Here is a 20,130-nt window from a genome sequence, read left to right as displayed (position 1 = left end):
TTTGGTACTTCTCTGTACTACTGATTCCACATTTATAATCTCTGGATTTTGGAGAACTCATTTATTCAACAAAACAAGCAGTCTGATATTGGACATGCTTACAGATTAAACAATTAGTTGTGGGCATAAAAGGCAAATTAATAGATCAAACAATTGCCAAAAACCGGGCCAGTTTTCACCATTTAATAAGCATCTAAGAAAGGTCACACCAGTTCACCAGTGAATGCCACTAATGCGGAATTCCCATTTTCCTTGTTAGCCCCCCCCCCACCTGCTTTTTTTCAAGCAATTTTTCACGCGTCACTTTCATTTTTTGTCGTCACATCTCCCTTTCTCTCTCTGAGCCAAGATTGTCGGGCCAATTCTCCATGACAACAATCACTGGGTGGTCCATTTTTCACTGGCAGGAGGCATTGCCCAAAGAATTTGACTTTTATCCCCCCCCCCACCCCCGAGTCTTCGATTTTTGACATTCATTTAAGAAGGATCACCCTCACGTCGGCACAAAGGCAAAAGTAGGCTCTGCACCCACAAGGTGGTGGGCTTAACAAAGCTGAAGACCATTAAAGACCAAATGACAGGACAATTCTTCAGGCTGATCATGTGCAATTTTGAGATTAGCTGCAGTTATTTTACAAGACGATTAAACAGGGAAAAGCCTGACTTTTCTGCAGTATGGCTGCTATTAAATGAGGTTGTTTTGTTGCTGCAGCTCCACAGATGTTCCGTTTAATCTCAGAAACAGCGACACGTATTCCACATCCTGTGCTCAGCGTTCCTGTGGCCTGAACAGGCATCGCCCACAGTCCTGCATCAGCTCTGTTAAAATTAAACGGTGTGAAGGATCACATCGGATTCAGCCAGCACGCGACAGCGTAGCACGTGACCTTGAGTGGAGGGCGAGCCATCGGCGACTTTTTGTTGTTCTTCCAGGAAATGGCAAACTCGGACACTTCTGAGGAGGACTGAAATTAATATTTCACATTATTGATGGTGCTGATACTGTTTGCGGAGAAATAAACTAAAACCAGCTCACCGTCCAATTTCATTTCAGGAGAATTTTTCAATTTTAAAGGATAAAACAACCCAAATCCTTACAGCACTGAAATCCTCTTGTTGTCCTCTTTTGTTTTTCTCTCCTTTTCGATGGGAATAACAAGCAGACTTCAAGTTTTTTTTAATACTCTGACTTTAACTGCTTCCCTAACAGTCCTTTGCACAGTTCCCTGCACTCTAAACACACGACGGGACACTTCTACCGAGCAGCTTGTTCTCAGTAAATTTAATTACTCAGACATCTGTGCACAACCTCCCTCTTCTTCAAGAAACTACTCATCAGCATAGTTTTTCTTTTTTTTTTTGTTGTTGTCGCACAACTGGTTCATGAGAGAAAAGTGCTGTCACCATCTTTAACTCTGTGATCACCTGGTATCCGTGGCCCCTGGCAGGAGAACAAAAGGTAAGCGCTGTATAGCACAGCAGCGCAGCTTTGCTCTGCAATGCCAATGTTTTCCCTGCACCAGAACAGACAGAAAAGCACCCGAGGTGATTGTGCATTTGCGCCTGTGACAAAGTGGAGGGAGAGTAACGGAGAGGGTGTAAAAAGGGTCATTTCCAGGTCAAATAAACAGATCATCATAAAGCACGTCGCTAAGCACCTTCTCTCTGTCCGACCTAAACCACTTCCCAAAAAGAAAGAAACTGAAAAACAAGTGTTCACGTGGAATGAAAAATGTGTGTCGCAAGAGAGGAAACAACCACTTTGCTCATTTGTTTTTGGGAGAAGACAACAGTTACTCCTTTTAATAAGGCAACCAACAACACGGTGCGTGGCACTCTGGGGCAGCGCCGGCACAGCTGGAAGATGCAAACCAAAACAAAGGAACATCTGCACTTCTAACAACGCTCAGCATCTCAGCCGGACGTTGGACAAGCTAATAGGTGTGTGACCAAGATGCCTTCAAGATCACTCTCGTTTCCAGATATTTTGAGTCATCAGTTAAAGTAAGCAATAAAGACACAAACAAGTCATTAAATCCTTATCAAACGCTTTCTTCTGTTAAATGACGACGAAAACAGGTAACAACATGTAAATGTTAAGCAAATGACACTCGTCTCATAGTGTAGTCACAGAGAAGAGTAGACCGAACGTAACAAAAGAAAGAACTAAGGAAAAGGAAGAGATTTAGAGGCTTAAATACAGGCATTGATGTTTTAAATTAAATTAAAAAGCCCCACGAGGACCCTTTGCTTTCTGAAATGAGCGGGCTTGTGAGCATCACTCTTAACGAGCCTCGAGACAAAGTCTGCATGTTGCCAAAATATAGAGAAAAGGCAAGAGAGAGGCGTGTAGGGAGTGGAATGAGACCATCTGAAAAAGAAAACGGCTGCAGGACACGCAGAGAACAAATGATGCGCTACGCCATAATGAACAGCCCGTAACCGGAGGCGACGTGCATGTCAACAGTGCGCTTTCTTACTGGCTTGCAAATTGAACTTTTGATTAAGCGTAGCCTCTGAAATCTAATAGAGGAAACACCGACAGCCAAGCAAGCCGCCAACTCCAGCTTTTTCCTCAAAAAAAAACCTATAAAGTCGACGCCGCGGGCGAGCCGGCCGACGTTCACGCAAGGGAGGCAACACAAGCAGTGAGATATCAACGCAACTGTGCATCTATAAAGATGGCAGAAGTAGGATGGTGTATTCTCTAAAGAGAGAATGAAGAAAAACATCACCATAAGTCTTCATCTATATGCACTTTTCATTGGGTAAAATCAAAAAGCTTCTCGATGACGCAGTCATGAAATCAAGACAAATACAGCAGATATGAGAATTACCCTCGATACATGCTCTTCATTTTGTTTCCCCAGACTTTATTATGCTGTAATCCCATGAAACAAGGAATCTAATTAGTCGCAACGGGATAAGTGCGCCAGTTCTGCAAATTGGCAATCAGCTCATTGTTGCTTTATGCTGAAACAGTGCTGGGGTGAGGCTAAAATAGAGCTGAGCCATCGGAGAGGACTACACACGGTGTTTAAGTCATTCTGCCGTTTCTTTTCTCTGTGGAAGATCATTGCACATGCAAGTAAGGTTTATAACCATCTCTGCTGTCAAATGCCGCCGTGTCCAACAGGTATAAAGAAAGTAAGCCATCCATACATTTAAATTGTGTTCTTTAAGAGCGTCTAAAGTGACCTGCAAATCAAACCAGTAACTATTGAAGATTTACAGTCAGCGACAACTAAGAACTACGGTCTTATGAGTTGTTAAAGTACGACAAGGACGAGGTCGGGTTCAGCGAGCTGCGACTCCCACAAGCTGAGCCGAGAATATCTGATGACTTTTCCTGTTACAGCTTCCTCTCAAGCACACAACTTATCTCCAAACCACTTCCTAGCAATGATAAAAATAAAATAAAAAAATAGATAAACCATGTTTCTTTCCATCAAAGCAGTTTGAAGAGGAGATCCAACACTTCAATGGAAAATACAAATAATAGTCTAGTTTCGGTGTATATGGAAGTGAAACCTACACGAATCATGTTCTGAGACACATGCACTACAAAAGAAAAAGCCCATAAACAGAGGTAATGGAATAAAAAATTTGTTTGTGATGTGAAAAACGACACTTGAGCCGTAATTTGAGACCCGATGAGCCAGCTGCTCCAGATCCTCCGCACGCATTAGTGTTTATCTTTTTGTTGGGAACGTTCAAGGAACAGCCGGGGACGAAAGCTAGTAAAAACCAAGCAAAAAAAATACGACTACAAGGGTTCCTCTCTCAAAGATCTGACTCGAGAATTAGATGCAGGCAGTCAGAGTCATTTACATACATCTGTAAGGATGTTCCCTGAAGTAACAAACAACAGGGAGACATTTTTTTGGTTAATGAGGCAACAAGACATGACTGCAGGGTCCATACTTTGCATTAATGCCTCACTTGCATCGTTTGTAATAAACATAAAGGTAGTATCATCACAATTACAAAAAGTTGTATGAGGAAATTAACTCCACATCACTTTATAAAGAAATGGGTGGCTAACTTCATTTAAAAACCATCTACTTTGGGAGTCATTTGCACTGTCCAGATAGTCCATAAGAAATGCTCGCCCTCTTCCCTTCTTCCTCATCGAACACAAACCATTCCAACATATCCCAGCTTGAGATTTACCTTCTCTCTGTGCTTTCTGTTTCACTGGCTTTCCTTCGCTACTCCCTTGGCTACGGATCTGAATTATTCTCTTTGATCAGCTGCAACCCTGAGGCTCCCAAGAGAGATCAGAGTGATGCGATATTACCAGAACAGGAAGACGGCCGCGGTGCAGTGCAGACCTGTTGAATATCCTCAGCTAAAATCGTCCACGTACAGATAATCTACCCAGGATCAACTGGAGATTGGACAACCACCGTGTTTTTGTTTTATTTTTACACAGTGAAGAACCGTAAACCACAAAGAGCAGAATACACAAGATGATAATTATGACTGATTTCCTGGCAGATGTTTTCAGATCAAGAGCATAACATCAATCTCATTTGCGTGTTTAGATAGAAAAGTTTGGGAACATCGATTTTTTTTTGTCGTTGTCGTTTATTTCAGGAGTTGGCACATGACAAGCATCGCAATTCCTCCTAATTTCACATCACTTCTTTTCAAAAGAACAAAAATGCAACACTGAAAACAGATTAAACGAACTGAACGAATGATCCGAGGCAGAATCAGACCAAAAATACTCTCAAAACTCAAAGAACAGGCAGAAGTTATTGTAGCTGTGCACAATTAGGAGGTTAATGATTGAAATGGGAGCATTTTCTAAACTGAACTTGTATCAAATCTGTTTTAATCTGGATCAGGGATGCCCCGATCAAGACCTGAGCGATGGCAAAAGCCTGTCTGTACCAACATTGTAGTAGAAATAAAAAGGCTTTGCCACGACTGATACATCTTAGTGAACTCCACCTTCTGCTTTCTGGCAGACAGATCATCAGCTGGACCAGAAAAGGTGAGAAATCAGGAGATGTTAGGAAGGAGAATTTAAAGAGAAGACATTTTGCAGTTTTGCCATTTCCCTTTGAATGACTTGTTGAATGAATGTTTTGTTCCATGACTCACTGGAGAAAAACAATCTATATTTATCCGGGTTCTCTAAGACACATGGGAACTCTGTTGAAGGGAGACCGAGCAGAGAGCTTTTGCTGGCGTTTCGCTCGTCTTTCTTGTTTGCGTTCGTTCGTCTCTGTTCCGTAAACCCTCTGACGTCAGAGCCGCTGGATGTTCACAACATCGGTATGTTTGAACCAGGAGTCAAAGCAATGTCGCTAAATTTCCTTTCAGTGAATATGTAGATGAGTCAAAAGTCCCATTTTGACCTCAAGTCGACAGTGATTGCTGCACGCCTGCACTCATTCCGTTCATCATATTATTATCATCTCCATCTTTCAATCTGGGCTCTCGTGGTCAGTTAAAAATAAAAAAAGATATAAATTTTTGCGCACGCAGGACAGAAAATTCTGTGACAACTTTGGGAAAATGGACACCGCTGTCGTGCATGTCGGTTGTAAATGAACCTGCAGGCAGCAGCTGCTGGGCTTCACATAAAGACAGGAAACCGGGGACAGCAGCCAAACTGGCTCCGAGCTAAACAGCAGTTTAATAATAAATGGTTAATATTTAATTCAACCACGTTCAATCCTGCTTTCGGGATCTGTAAAAACATCCAGTGAGGATTTTTGGGGCCAGGCCTATTCTTGAATAGGCTGGTTTCCTAGCAACCAGGGTGACTATACGACTCCAGAAGCTTTCGCATCTAATGTTTGGAATAAGTGGCGAGAATTTCGTCAGGCAACTCAAGGAGGAAGTATCCGTCTGTTCTGGTGTTGTATGTTAAACCAGCTGTTCTTCGGCTCTGTCTGATGTTTGGTCATTTGCAGAAAAAAAAGTAAGTTTTTAGACATCAGTGCCCCTACAACTCAGCCAGTCTGCTACACAGCAAGCACTCGCATGCATGTAAACGTGTTAGTCTGACAAAAACTAACACCAACACTCGTATTATGTGGCTGGGGACTGAATCCCTCCTGCATGTACACACTGAACTACTCTGTGTGAACTGAACTCTGAAACGGAAACATAAACCACAATGGTAAAAGGAAAACACCGCCATCAGTGGCATGCAGGTTGAATTCCAGGTCAAAGTAGTCAAACGTAGAGAAACTCTCAAGCTTTTAAGCTGAATATAGCTGCCATTGCAAAAAGATCCAACGCAGCCAAAGAGATAAAAATCCTAAAAACAAGGAATGTAATATCTGGCTGAAAGCTCGACGGCTGGATCTTTGTTGCCATGAATGCAGCCTCATCTCTGTTCGCTGCTTTAGCCAATAAAGCGAACCGTTTAAATACAGTCTCTTTCCATTTGAGCTCCTGAGCTCCTAATATGGTTTTCTGCCCTGCAGGATTCCATAGCTTGACATTTTCCAACAACACTCCACCGCAGCTCCGGCGAATTAATGTGGCTCGAGCACACAATAGCGCTCTCTGCGCCTCGGACATGCGGACGATATCACTCCCTCCGCATAAAACACCGAACCGCCGCACTCAGCGGGCATCTGCCGGCAGCTCGCGACGAGCAACCAAGGTCACGTTTAAACAGCTGTACTTCTACCAAACCAGGTAAATAGATGCTTTATGGCGAGGGAACACGATTGTGTGCACGTCCGAGCAAGAAAGAGACACTCAGCAGGCCAAATGCAGCGCCTGCAGTTGTGATCTCTCAGGAGAGCCTTGTGGCATTCTGAGCTATACATCTCATAAATAAAGCAAGAATTCCTTCACCCGCAGCCATGTGGATGTGGAGGTGTCTCTATGTGCAAACAGAAATAAGAGACAGTGCACAAATGGATTAGAGTAGGCATATCCTATTGCTTCATTCAGCAACTGAATCAGCACCCAAGCATTAAGAAGCACATCACAGGGTAAAACACTCCTGTATTTATCATGTAAACACAGGAGTATTTACCGGTACACTCTGACAAGGTGTTCAAACTTATATTAGCTGGTGATTCTTCAATCTGCCGTGAAACGTCTACGGATATGGAAACTGCCTCTAATGAGGTTTCCAGATGGTTGGAGCGGCTCATCGTAACTGTAGTGCAGGGAGTCTGTTGCTTGGCTTTTCCAGACTCATTTAAATCTAACAATATGGAATCGAAAACGCGGCAGTTGAGAGCTCCTTGCACCACTAATAAAGCAACAATCGCTTGGCGGGTCTGCGTTGCGTCTCGTCTTGTTCGTTGTGCAATTCTGACAACAACGTTCAGCCGCACTGTAAGAGCCGCAGAGCTGGTGGCAGGTTTTCACTGGAAAGTGAATTCCATTCACATAATCCTCCCTACAAAGCCTGCGTCAGCACATGCACACAGCCTTGCTCCACTCTTACTTTCTTTTTATTTGTGTGCGGGGACTTCCCTTAAATCACATCGATTTCTCAATTATCTCGTAGGTCACCTCGAGTCACAAATTACCAATAATAACGGACCCAGCGTGCGCAGTGGAGGACGGAGGGAATGCACGGTTTCAAATCTAACAGACTGAGAAAATAAGTAAGTTGACATCTTAGATAATAAATCATTCTTTAAAAATCTGGAGCCCGAAAATACTGGATGGTGTCACAGACCTAATTCCAGAACAGTTAAATTTATCTCAAGTTAAGTTTTCCCTCTGCGACACACAAACTAAAGATGCCGGTTTACTCCAACACTGCTGACCATACAGTACAACAATATCTGACAGTCGCTGCTGTGAAGTCATTTGAGATGAGGGACAACTCTGCTCTGCTTGCAGCTCGTATGAACAAACAGGAGCGGATCATTTAGGCTCCAAGGCCACAAGCTGGGTGCGAGACATCTGCAATCAACACCTTTAACTAACTATGTGGCACATCCATTTCATGGCCTTCAATTAGCTATAGATAAAGGCGAAAATATACCAATTAACAACCAGCAACAAGCTACTTAATGCAGCTCACAGCTGGTATTTTTGACATGGTAAATGGCCCACACGTACACACCTGCGCCTTTTAACCTTGCAGGTTTTCACAGTCCGTTTCTCATCAACTCATACAGACAAATATTCGTATATAACGCTGCTTATTATATTCATATGCTAAATATGCGATGCTTTTTCTCTGCAGCAGACACTGATGAACATATCAAAGTGACAATGTTGGCAAAGAAATCGAGAACACCAGTGTACATCTGTCAATCGGTAAGAGACCAAAGTAATATTTCGCAGACTGCTGACGCCTTTTGGAGCATCAGCAGGAATGGCACAACGAGGGGGAACCACTGACTGGATGGATGCAACGCTCTGAGGGGAACTCTGGGATCACTGCGAAACACAGATAAGCAAAGTCCTTGTTGCACAGCATGAGATAACCCGATGCACGTCTGGATGTGGACGGTTTGTGCATCACTACAGCCAAGGGGGGGGGGGGGACGTCAACTTAATTAAATCAATTAGAGCGTGAAGAGCCTGTCGAAGCCTCTGCAGAGAACAACAGCGATGGAGCAAAGTCCCAAACAACAGCCCAACTCTTTTCCCCAGTCGTAGAAACTCGGGTGAGGGATTAACCGCAACCCCCTCCTCACCGAACAACTTAAAGTCACGATCAGACGACACAAATCATATAAACGAGATAATACTGTGGCCACTTATCGGTAATAATCTAAACACTTGAGTCGATAAGTACTCTTAGGATCGTAACGTGAGATTGCAATTTCTGAGGCAACCGATGATCATTTTCATTTTTGTTGCATGTAGTTTAACATCCCCCCCCCCCCCCCCATAATGGGTGAGTCACTTCATCTCTAAGGTAGTGTGTAGAAGATCCTGAGGTCCTGAACTTGTGTCTGAATGTTAAAGTCCCTTTTAAGAAGTGTTGGGTTTCACCCTCGCTCCAGCTCTCTTTTAAGGCCCAAGTGCCAATTTTCTGCCATGTAATATGACCCCCACACACGCTAAAGGAGAGCACTCAAACTTTGATTACTATTTAACGAGCGGCTCTCTGGGTGGTTATGAATTTATGGTCACGTTTCTCCCTGGAGTGAGAGGAGGAGGTAGTTGCGAGGTAATCCCCTTGGAGCCCGAAGAAGCTTCACCCCCACAATAATAATAAAAAAATAAATAAATAAGAAGGAAACCGGACAAGACAAGAGCTTAAATGTCACAGCTGTCTGAAGAAACCCGCTGCTATTTCATCCGTTTCACAGTATCTTGTCCATCGTTTTGGTTTCCCTCATCAACATGCTCAACATCCTTTAACTTATCTGTGACATCTGACTTATAAAGAGCCCTGCTGTTGCTCTGTGGACAAGAGCAGTGCAAGGCTGCGACACAACCACCGTCCTATAACCAGATTTACTCACTCACGGTCTGCCCCCCTCCTCCCTGACTCTCGCTCTTTCCCTGCCCTCCTAACCCCCATCCCAGAGTTGGATTAGGCTCGGTGCCCAGTGGTGACACAAGGACACTGACGCCAACAGACTGCGAGATCAGTTGTTGAATTAAGACCTCAAGCGTGGTGGCAGGGCAGGGAGGTTACGGTAGAGATGAAGGACAAGAAGGAACGAGTGGGCAAACTGAAGGGAAAAAGCTCAGGACAGACAACTGAAACCGAGAGTCTGATGAAAATCAGAGTCAATAAAAGAATAGCTTGATTCACAGAGAGGTCAACGATGCTGACAGTGTACACCAGGTTCCCTTTAATAATACAAAAAGGCTCAGGTTGGTGTCAGTAAGCGGACAACAGCTGTGTGTTTCACGCAAATATCAAGTCAATTTGAGGTCAACTTTTAAAATGATGCCAAAAAAATTAAAGCAAAGTGGTCATACTTCCATTGACTGATTTGAAGCAAAATCAGACTTTCCAGCATAGTGTCATCAGAGGGTTCAAGCACAGGCTACATGACGTATGGCAGTAAAAGACAGAAAGTTTCTGATGTAGCCTGGGAAGGAAAATAAAAGACGGGAACCAGTCACCGCAGCAATCAATAAGAGAGAAACAAAGGCCAACGGGGAATTCTTAGGAAGGTATTCTGTCATTTTTCTACCATATCAGCTGTTACCGGCCATGTTTATTCTTGAAAGTGCAGAAGGCCAATGAGTCATGCCAGTTAAATGTTAAATACACCGACTCTCTTAAGTCGAGCAAATCTCACAGCTCACCAGACTCCAAGTCTATACAGACACCTATGGAGCCAACCATGGCGATCCCTATTCTCCGACTGGTCCTTTTTGCTTTGCTGATCTGATTGGTAGACGTTCACCGTAAATTGAAGGTTCCCTTCGGTGTCAGAGGAGATGAAACGGATAGTTGTGAGTGAGAAACCAGAAAAATCAAGTTTAAAATACACCTCCAGCTAGAGTAAATGCTTTTTGGCAAAATCAAGGAAGTAGGTTTTAATTAATCTCCTGGAACACTGATATAAAAGAAATCTATTTGAATGTTTACATGCTGAAGCTTGGCAGATAATGCGTGTCATGACGGCTTTCCTACGCGAGATATAAGCTCTCATACTTTAAACACAATCGCAACCAAATCTGTTGTGAAATCCATTATTTTGAGAGAATTTAGTAGTGGCTTGCAATCTTAAACCACTTGAAACACCAAATGTCAACCTTAAGGCGGTCAAAAAGGGAAAGTCAAAGGATCCTCCTGATAACGTCCAGGAAATATTGATGTCTGTATCAAATTTTGTGCCCATCTGTCTTATACCCCACTGAGACACGGTAAGCATGGTGACCTGGCCATTGAACCGGACCACCACCGTTGTTCAAGTATACATGCACAAGAGGAGAATCCCATTATCGACCTAAATGTGCCCAACACCGCGATGCTGTGGCCTGCGTGGGTCAACCTTCCTAGAAATTCTGCAGCCTCCAACTCTCTCTGTGGGAGATCATTACGTACGCAAGTGTAGCTGAATTCACTGGATAGACACTGCCTTTAATCTACTTGAATGGCGAGTTTGTCAGATGGTGCCATTTAAAAAAAAAAAAAAAAAGCAGCATTCAATTAGAGCAAAGCAACAGTCCGTTAAAACAACCGAGTTAAAACACGGCCTCGATGTGTGGAGTTCCTGCCACAGTTTCTGATGCGATTAGCAACAGCCGGCTGCCTTTATGTACATTATTGCTGTACTGATTTAGCAAAAATACGTGTGGAGAATGCTTGGAGCACCTCGGCCCATTCGAGTCTACTTGAGCGTATACACGCAGGAGTGATCTGATCCCCAGCCCTGTTATCTGGGTTTGTAGGTCTGGTTTTAGGGGCACCGTGCAGCTCAACCGATTAAGCAGACGCCCCATGTACAGAGGCTGAGGCTCCTCGGTGCAGCCACCCCTGGGTTCAAGTCCCAGCTTGGGGCCCTTTGCTGCATGCCCCCCCCCTCTCTGTCCCCATTTCCTGTCGAGCAGTTTCCAACAAAAGGTCACTATTGCCACAAAGGGGGAAAAAAAAAAAACAAGTCTGGTTTTGAGAAGCTCGATTTCTCCAAGTTTCAATCGGCCTTACAATCGTTTTGGTGCAACTAACGATAATTTGCTTCATGTAGACGCGCTTACTAATGTGCTTCAGTTGTGTGATTTGGAGGAAATTAACACGACTTTAAACATTTCTGTTCATATTACAAAAAACGCTCGCCATGCAAATGAAAAAGATTGTATTTCATTGGCGTGGCCACACACCGTGCAACAGTGAAGGGGTGCGATGCACGGTCAGTTTAAAGACTACCCATCCCCCAGATTACAGATGATTACTGTGAGAAAGGAATGGCCTTTAATCAACATCTACATGAGTATCATTCTATGTCTTCCGACTGCCCATCTGCTGCAACGCTTTACTAATTCCTACATCTGTCCAAGAGAGCTTAGGATTTCCTGAGGGAGACAAAAACTATGCTCCCCTCCCACTAGGTCAAACTATCAAAAATCTAAATTTCCACTCACATTTTCAGATGTTACATTGCTGCAACGGAAAATGTGAGTGGATAGATAGCAGGAAATTAGGTTTTCGTATGCTGTTATGGATGCCCACGCAGACTAGAAAAACATTTAGGCTCTCAAAGGATGCACTTCAAAAAGGTTAATGTCGACTCAAACTGCACACTAAAATACATTCATGTTTTAGAAAAGAGAAGAGAAAAAAAGAGATTTATTTTAAGCATTTTAGAGAACAGTGAGCAGAGCAGTGTAATCTCCCTACTCTGCGCAATCCAACATAAAGAAGAAAGAGGATGTGGATGATCATTTCATCAGTATTGTGAAAGAAAAGTCCCTGAAAAGCGCAATGCTGTCAACACTGCAATTAAGATAGCTTAATTGTTACAAAAGCTTCACGTCACCTACTTTAAAGTAAACCCAAGCATTAGGTACCAACACACCCACCAGAAAAACCCTTTAAACACAGTTATCATTTGTTTACGTGCTGCATTCAGATGTCTGGCATTAACGTGGATTTAATCGACATCGAGCCTTTCGACCAACTGCTTGCTCTTTTTAGATCAACCTCACGATGCTAATGATTGTTGACCGTTACACGTAAGCTGTTACGTCGTCTTCTGCACCTTTTCTTTAAGAAATTAAGTGATATCAATATATCTACCCTTCATCTAGTGAGGTGTTTTGCATGCGCTGCTACTTAATGCCGATTTGATAAAACGTGCTTTAGCTAACTTTAGTAATTAGCACGTCATCGACCGTTAGAGAGCAACGACCTGCAGGAAAAAGTTTCCATTTTCATTCCTTTATGATAGCTCCACTGTTAGTTTTACTGTATGCAGTAAATTATTTAAAGAGAGAAAAGCCCTCACTCCATCCTGTGATGAATACACTTTCATTGCGTTTGGATTTCGTTATGGTTAGCTATCCGGTTCTTAAACGTACCTCGCTCTTTAATAATGTATTAAATCTTTTTTTTTTTTAAGTTTTGAAAGTTTAGGTTGTCTATGCAACTCGCAGCTCAAAAAGTGATTTGTTATGAGAAACAACAACACAGATATGCCCACTTCCAAATCCCCTCTGATGTGCATCCCATTCTGCATTGCACTGCAAGTTTGTAAAGGATTTCACCGTCTAGTAGCAGCTTCCCTCACTGGATGTGTTGGTTAGGTTGAGGCACTCGTAATACAAATAAACAATCAGCCACAACATTAAAACCGACATTAAAAATCGACCGGTGAAGTCAAACTGCTCAATTTGTTACAGTGCAATGTCCAAATGGGAAAACGTGCATTTGCTGCATCTTTGACCCTCACAGCCTAAATGAACAGTTTTCACGATGACCTTTGACACTAATGTCAACACTGCATGGATTCACACATATTCATCGTTGAAAAGCAGAGGAAAGACAGAGGCTAGCAGAAAAGAACAGGAAGCAGCAAAAAAAAGTAAAAAAGAAAGTTACCTTCTCTGTCAACACGTGATCTCAATCAAACTTTTTTTTTGTCTGGAAGCTCAGAGGATGATCTCCACTCAAAATCCAGACAGACTCATTCAGGCATTAGCATTATTATATCAAGTGGTGGGATTATATCACAAAGTTTTCAGAGCTGCAGAGCGAGAGTGATAAAGACTTCGGATTCATTTCTAGACTAATGTGTCGTGTAAAGTTCCCGAACACGAAGTTTAACCAGGCTTCGGGTTATTCTGTCAGTCAAAATTCTCCCCAAAAAACCCAAGTACATCACACGCTGATGGGAAAGAAACGTTTTGCTTGCTTGCTTGCTTTGCCCTTTATTCAAGAAACAACTGCCGTTAACGCCACTGATAAACTTTTCTCCCCGTTCGATTTGGTATTTCGGCCTTAGGTTTTGCACCCTTTAGGAATGATCTGCGATTCTCAAAAAAAAAAAAACTTATATAAAATGTGAAGCCCACACTTGGAGAGAAACCAACAACTTCAGTGAAATGCAGCCCGGAGGAGTGCTGCAGTGTAAGCGTACCTTCTCTTTAACAAACAGGCCCGCTTGAACCTGTCGGTGCCAAGCTTTCTGCTGTGGTTTCTGAAACGGTGACTATGCCAAGTGTTTAGACCATTTCGACATTTACTTTCCTCCTCAAGACGTGATGTCATGTCAGTTTCTGTCATACAGGCCGAGCAGTCTATTACAGACACTTTACTTCCACATACCTGTCATTACTGAGTGAACATTGTCCTAGAACTAAACTACTGTACGATAAGGCCTTAACCAGGGTGTGTCTGCTCTGCAGGATAGGTGTGTTATGGACATTAAGGAAAGCTACATAAATGAGCTTCTTTTTTTAATGCCTTTAATGTAATGCCTGAGTTCATTTCAAACTGTATCAAGAAAAAACGTTTTTATTGATTGACAAATATTTCAAACAAGTGAGAAAGACAATGCAACCCTGTTTTCTGCTGGGAGTGATGTGGGGGGGTGCAGTTACCACGAAAAGCCGCTTGGATTACACTGACAAGCTCCGCGTGTGGCACCAGTCGCCACTCTATGGTGTTTGGGCAAGTGTGGTTCATTGTGTATGCTGTAGCGATTCCAACAGGACCTCCAACCCCACACACCAAGTGCACGTTATTATGGGAAGAGAAGAGAGCGTGTTTTACCAGTGGGCTCCGATAAACGGAGGACACGCGAGTAAATAAACTGAACAAGACGCCTCACAAAACAAGGTCTGAAGACCAGCTTGTGGATTGTAGCCTTCGCTTACAGGCCGTTAATAAGTGGCTCCGGACAACAAAAAATAGAAGATTGTGAAGTGGATATACATTTAAACCCTGTTTAGGTCTTGGAAATACAAAAAAAAAAAAAAAAGATAGAGCCATACAGACAGGGGTCTTTATAACGCGCACAAAAAAAGAAAACGGGGTTAACCGAGGTTCACGCACAGTGTGGCGTTCAACCACATCTGAATGAACAAAGACCAGACGTCAAAGCGTGAAAGTGACACGGATGAGCAACCGTTCGTGCACCAACTTTCCCCACAGTTTGTAGCTTTCTTTACTCCGTGGGAAAAATGAGACAAAAACGGAAGCACGAACAGCTGGAGCGGGTAAAGAAGCCGACCAACTTAACACAGTTCACTGGCGGTCTGCGGGCTTACCTTAGTGTTCACTCCAGTGAGAATGGGCAAACGGCGACCCGCGTGCCAAATAAGTAACCGAGCCCGCGCGAAAGTGGCAAAAATAACGCTCACATCCACATATCCTCTGGTTTTTCAGTGTTTCTTTCTTTTAAAACGTGGACTGAGCATGTACCGCCCGACCTGTCCTCGCTTGTTATTCCGTCGAAGACCGACTGCCTCCACCTCGATCGTTCGTTTCAAGCTCATCGGGACGAAGTTCTCACTTCCGCTCTTACCTTTGCAGATAAAACGGTGCTCGGGGCTCAACTCCGAGATCAACTTCGACTTCCGAGCAAAATGTTACTTGACGAACCAATTAATCACGTGAGTGAAGCTGAAAACAAAGAGGAAAATAATAAATATACAAGATAGAAATAACGTCTTAGGTCTGTCCCCGTACAGCAACGATAATGCGAATTCCACCACATTATAGCTAACAAAGTGTACTTCCGTTAATTATCCTGTTAAATGATGGCAATTCCGTTTTCCTATTATTACATATTATAGAGTAATCCAAGCAGGAACATTTGTTACGCAAGTGTTTCATTGTTGCAGCTGGTTTTGGATGAGCTATTTCAACTATTTTGTTACTTAAATTCATAAGATTTTGAGCTTAATATTCTTTTTTTTAGTAAAGTTTGGCTCTTTTGAAATGACGGGGAAAAAAGCATAATCAGTTTAACGTATTTGTCCACTGTTTTTTTTTCAGTTACTATTTTCTATTCCTTTGTTATATATATATATATTAGTATGTATCTATGTATCTATAGTTATCCTGATATAATATAATGTCTATTGCGTCTGTTGTGGTGGGTAAATGCAGTTCCACTGATTAGTTATTGAAGAGGAGGAAAGACTTTATTTTCTAAGGAACGTCCTGTAACTTCCGGTGTAACAGCGCTGCTTTCATTAAGCTTGATTGCCGGTCCCCTTAGTGACGTCATTAACACTGGGACTATTGCAGGATTTAGGAGGAAAAGGTTCTAGAAGGTATATATGTCGCCCCTTGGCGATGACAATAAGAAATAGTACTTCTACTTATTTTTTTATTTTATTTTTTTGGGGGGGGATTCATGTTCGATTTATCTAGTGCTTGTACATCAGACTGTCTTTGTCACAGATGACGTACAGGTCACTATGTTTAAACTTCCCAAAAAGTCTCATCGTGTAGGATTCCAAATAGCAGAAACTACATGACTTATAGTACAGAGACCAAGTTAGGAAAAAGTTCAAATGTATTCATTCATACACCCAAACGTTGTGTGGTTGTTTTCTCACTAACTATTATTGTATCAGTAATGTAATTCTGGACATCCTACACAATGTGTGACAAATTGGCACCACTTGTCGAAAGAAAGTAGTTTTGTGTCTACTGACTTTCCCTGATGTTATATAATTGCAAGGAGACTTCAATCATCATCACAACAACGAAACGAGGAGCAAAAATACTTTTAAAAATAAAAACTAAAAGAACTGGCACCATACTAGTCTTCTTTAAGCAACATGAGACAAGTAACTATAGCCTATACACAAAATATGTATGAAAAACTAATTCAAAGAACCGGGACCAGTGTGCTGGATTAAAGTGCGTCTAATTCTGTGAAAAGCTTTTGGACTGTAGAAAGTAAAAATTGTGCTACATGACATTTGTTGTCTACACTTATTATAGATTTAGAAAAAAATCTCAAGATGCTGCGACAAAACACTTATTATATATTTCCATGCTGCTGTGATGGTATGTAAATAAGAACTAAGGATTACTGTGCTTTTACCCATGATAGTTTTCAAAAAAAAAAAGACTTTCTTCATGTGACAGCTCAGAGCCATCCACATTGTGGGTTGCCAATGTCCTGCTGAAAATAGGGAGCAATGTGTCATATATAAATATATATTTAATGACGTTTAACATCATTAAACATCATTATGGCTTCGAGAAACTCTTTCTAATTTTACTTTGAGCAACACTGTCAAACGCGTAGCTGGAATCAAACTTAATGTGAGCATATTTTTACTAAAGATAGATTATACAATAATGATATATCACTTTTATTTGGTTAATTGTTTCAAAACGTGAGATGTTGTCTTTGCTGAATTTAGCATTGAAATGATTTGCAAACCATTGCAGTATGTTTTTACTGACACATCACATGTGATAAAAACATCTGAGAATGCCTGGAATCTGAGTTCTTCTTCTCAGGCATAAGTTTGAGTTTGTTTCATCTTTATCATTGTTATTAGACGTCCCTCTTGAAGCATTGGGTTTCCTGTCACAAGGGGGCAGAACTTCCCAGGCAGAGAAGCTAAACACCCTCTGCATAATCATACATGTCACCCATACCAGCTTTCACCAGGTCGTTACCGTGGTAGCGGGACGTGAAAATGACCAGTCGAGCGTGGGGCGTCGCCCACAAGCGCCACGCACTCCCATTCACGTGTTCAGAAACGTTTTTTACCCCGACAAATTAATTCGGTTAGAAGGCAGGGGGATGAATAACTGCAAGCACATGCATTTCATGGAAGAGTCAAGTTTTGCTTTAAACTTATTTTGAAACAGCTGACTCAAGATTAATTGGAAAGAGCTGAGGGGCATGCAGACCAAACTGACAGTTTACATTGTACGGTGTCATGGCTGAATTTAATATTGCACAAAACTGCATGGGATGATGAATAGGAGATGCAAGGTTGCAGTTAAATGAACAGTTATTGGAAGGGCTTGTCTTTTGTACAACTCCACCCTTAAGCCCAAGGTAAGCTTGACTTATTTCTCGAGTCGGGTAACACTTGTCAACGCTCTATATGCTGCTGCTATATCCAGGATGTCTTTCATTTTGGATCCGCACCACTCGTATTGCCATCACTCGCACCGTGTCGTCCCACTGAGTGACTGCTGAGAGCCCAGCAGCTGAGCAGAGCTATAGTTACACCGCTGATGAAACTGGATGTTTGTTTTGGCAGCAAGGCGCCTGTCTTTAAGTCCACCTGACTGGAAGTGATGAAATGCGTGATGAACCATTGGCTCCTGTGCTATGTCTGCTTTTCTTTACCTTCCAGGAAAACTGAAATGTGAGTCTAATGAAGTGTAGATTATGTGTATGATGAAAATTTATATATATTTAACCCTTGCAGACACGACCAAATTAATTGCTTTTTATCAGCTAATATATCTGTGCAAACATATACATGAGTGCCCATTTTATTCATAAACCTACAGTTGTTATCTAATACAGCAGCCCCTCTCTCCAATAAATCCTGTTTCCATGAAACTTGTAATTTTGGTTATTGAGCCAAACACACCTACTGTCTTTTTGTTGAACTTTCTCATAGATATTAATGATGGGTTAGGCAGAAACAGTGGAAGATAGTAAGCTTATTTCTGTCCAAAGACACCAGATGTGCCTGCCTTTAACTAAAAGATTAAATATAGGGCAATTGGTCTTGTTTCTTGTTTATTAAATACAATTGATCTCTCATCCAAGAGGCTCCCACAGTTCAATCTCAATCTTCTAACTGATGGGTGGTGATATCTGGTATTTAACCCCTTGTGGTGTGACTAAGAAGAGGTTAAATGCCACCACTCTATTTAATCTGAGGAAACCCGAGTAAGATATGGACTATATTTTGTATTCTTAAATAAACAACTTCAAGAAACAAAAAAATCAAGGTCCCTTTGCTTTCTAGCTAAGATTTCAAGATATCCATGACTTGAGTGAGGCAACATTTCATTTGTTTCATTTGTACTTGAGCTGAAGTCTAAAAATATCACATTATGATATCTATTTTACAGTCAGTTCCCATGTGGCATGTCAACCAACCTTTGCACAGAGCCAAACCGGCTCTTTCCCCATGTTCCTAGTCTTCATGCTAAATTTGGCTAATCTGCTCCTGACACCAGTGTCATACTTACCACACACACACACACACATGCACACACGTGCACAGACACACCCATGCGCCCCGCACCCCCTAACCCCCCACCCACGCACTCACACACACACACACACACACACAAGAGAAACATGAAAGTGAGTCCAAAAGCAGATTCATACCTTTGACCTGAGGACATCTGGATAAAATGACTTCTATTGGGGACACGCTATTCAATCTAACCCTAACCCCCTAAGGCTTGATAAGATTGTTTTAACAGAGCTATGTGCAAAAACACATTTCATGATCTATACAACTCTTTTATTCTTCTCTTTTATTCTATAAGTCAATCTGAGTTTTTCGTACAGTATGTAACAGAATGTGAATTTGGTGGATTAGATGTAAAAATGTGTTGCTTAGTATGCCGTTCACTGTATTTACTGTTTCCCCTCTACCTTACATAAGTCAAAAGCCTTTGAAGTTTTTCAGGAAGCTGCTGCACGGCATGGTTGGCCTCCTTTAGAGAAATGTAAATATTCCTTAGAAACTGTGGACTGTGAGAAGCTTGTTCTGTAGCATTAGAAAGAGAGTCTCTCAGACACATGACACTCATACAGGGTATCCTCACATGATTTTACTCTAGGAACATAGTGTTTACGAGCTACAGCTGATGGCATCAAAGGATCTTTTCAACTGATTTATTTCCGAAAAGCTTAAAAGAATTTTAACCTTTTTATCTTTTCCTTAGAATCTCTGTTCATTTGAACAAACAGAATTTCATTCAAATGAAGCAGAGACTGTACTTCATATTTTCTAATCACGGCTGAGGGTTTCCAAGATAATCATACAACTATACCCCAATCAGATACTTCAAGTCAAAACCAACTTTAGAAATAAGATTTATACAGCTGCTGTATGGTGGAATAATGTAGACCATTGCAAAAATATTACATTACTGTGTTAGGAGGAACAACATTGTGGTTGAACCACAGCGGTTACCAGTTATCTGCTGTGCATGGAGGCCATTTTAAAATGTCCCAATGACTGCAAATTTATCATTTTCACACACACCCCTGTTGAACTCCACGTTTGGTAGAATCGTTTGGCAAAAATGTAGAG

At 42.0% G+C, this 20,130-nt stretch overlaps 2 protein-coding genes across 3 annotated transcripts in view; both read right to left on the bottom strand.

Moving 5' to 3' along the window:
* nck2a (NCK adaptor protein 2a) overlaps positions 1 to 15,348 on the bottom strand; it is a 49,503-nt gene extending 34,155 nt beyond the window's left edge. For both annotated transcript variants that reach the window (XM_072396732.1, XM_072396731.1), the window contains exon 1: positions 15,127 to 15,348. The gene's annotated coding sequence lies outside the window, so the exon portion shown is untranslated. The remainder of the gene's footprint in view (positions 1 to 15,126) is intronic.
* coa5 (cytochrome C oxidase assembly factor 5) overlaps positions 1 to 20,130 on the bottom strand; it is a 186,872-nt gene that overhangs the window by 20,245 nt on the left and 146,497 nt on the right. The window lies entirely within an intron of this gene.

The sequence above is a fragment of the Leuresthes tenuis genome, unplaced genomic scaffold (assembly GCF_036924035.1).
Source record: "Leuresthes tenuis unplaced genomic scaffold, fLeuTen1.0.hap1 SCAF_12, whole genome shotgun sequence".
Lineage (NCBI taxonomy): Eukaryota > Metazoa > Chordata > Actinopteri > Atheriniformes > Atherinopsidae > Leuresthes > Leuresthes tenuis.
The sequence above is the reverse complement of the archived record's forward strand: the minus strand, read 5'-3'. Positions and strand labels throughout refer to the sequence as shown.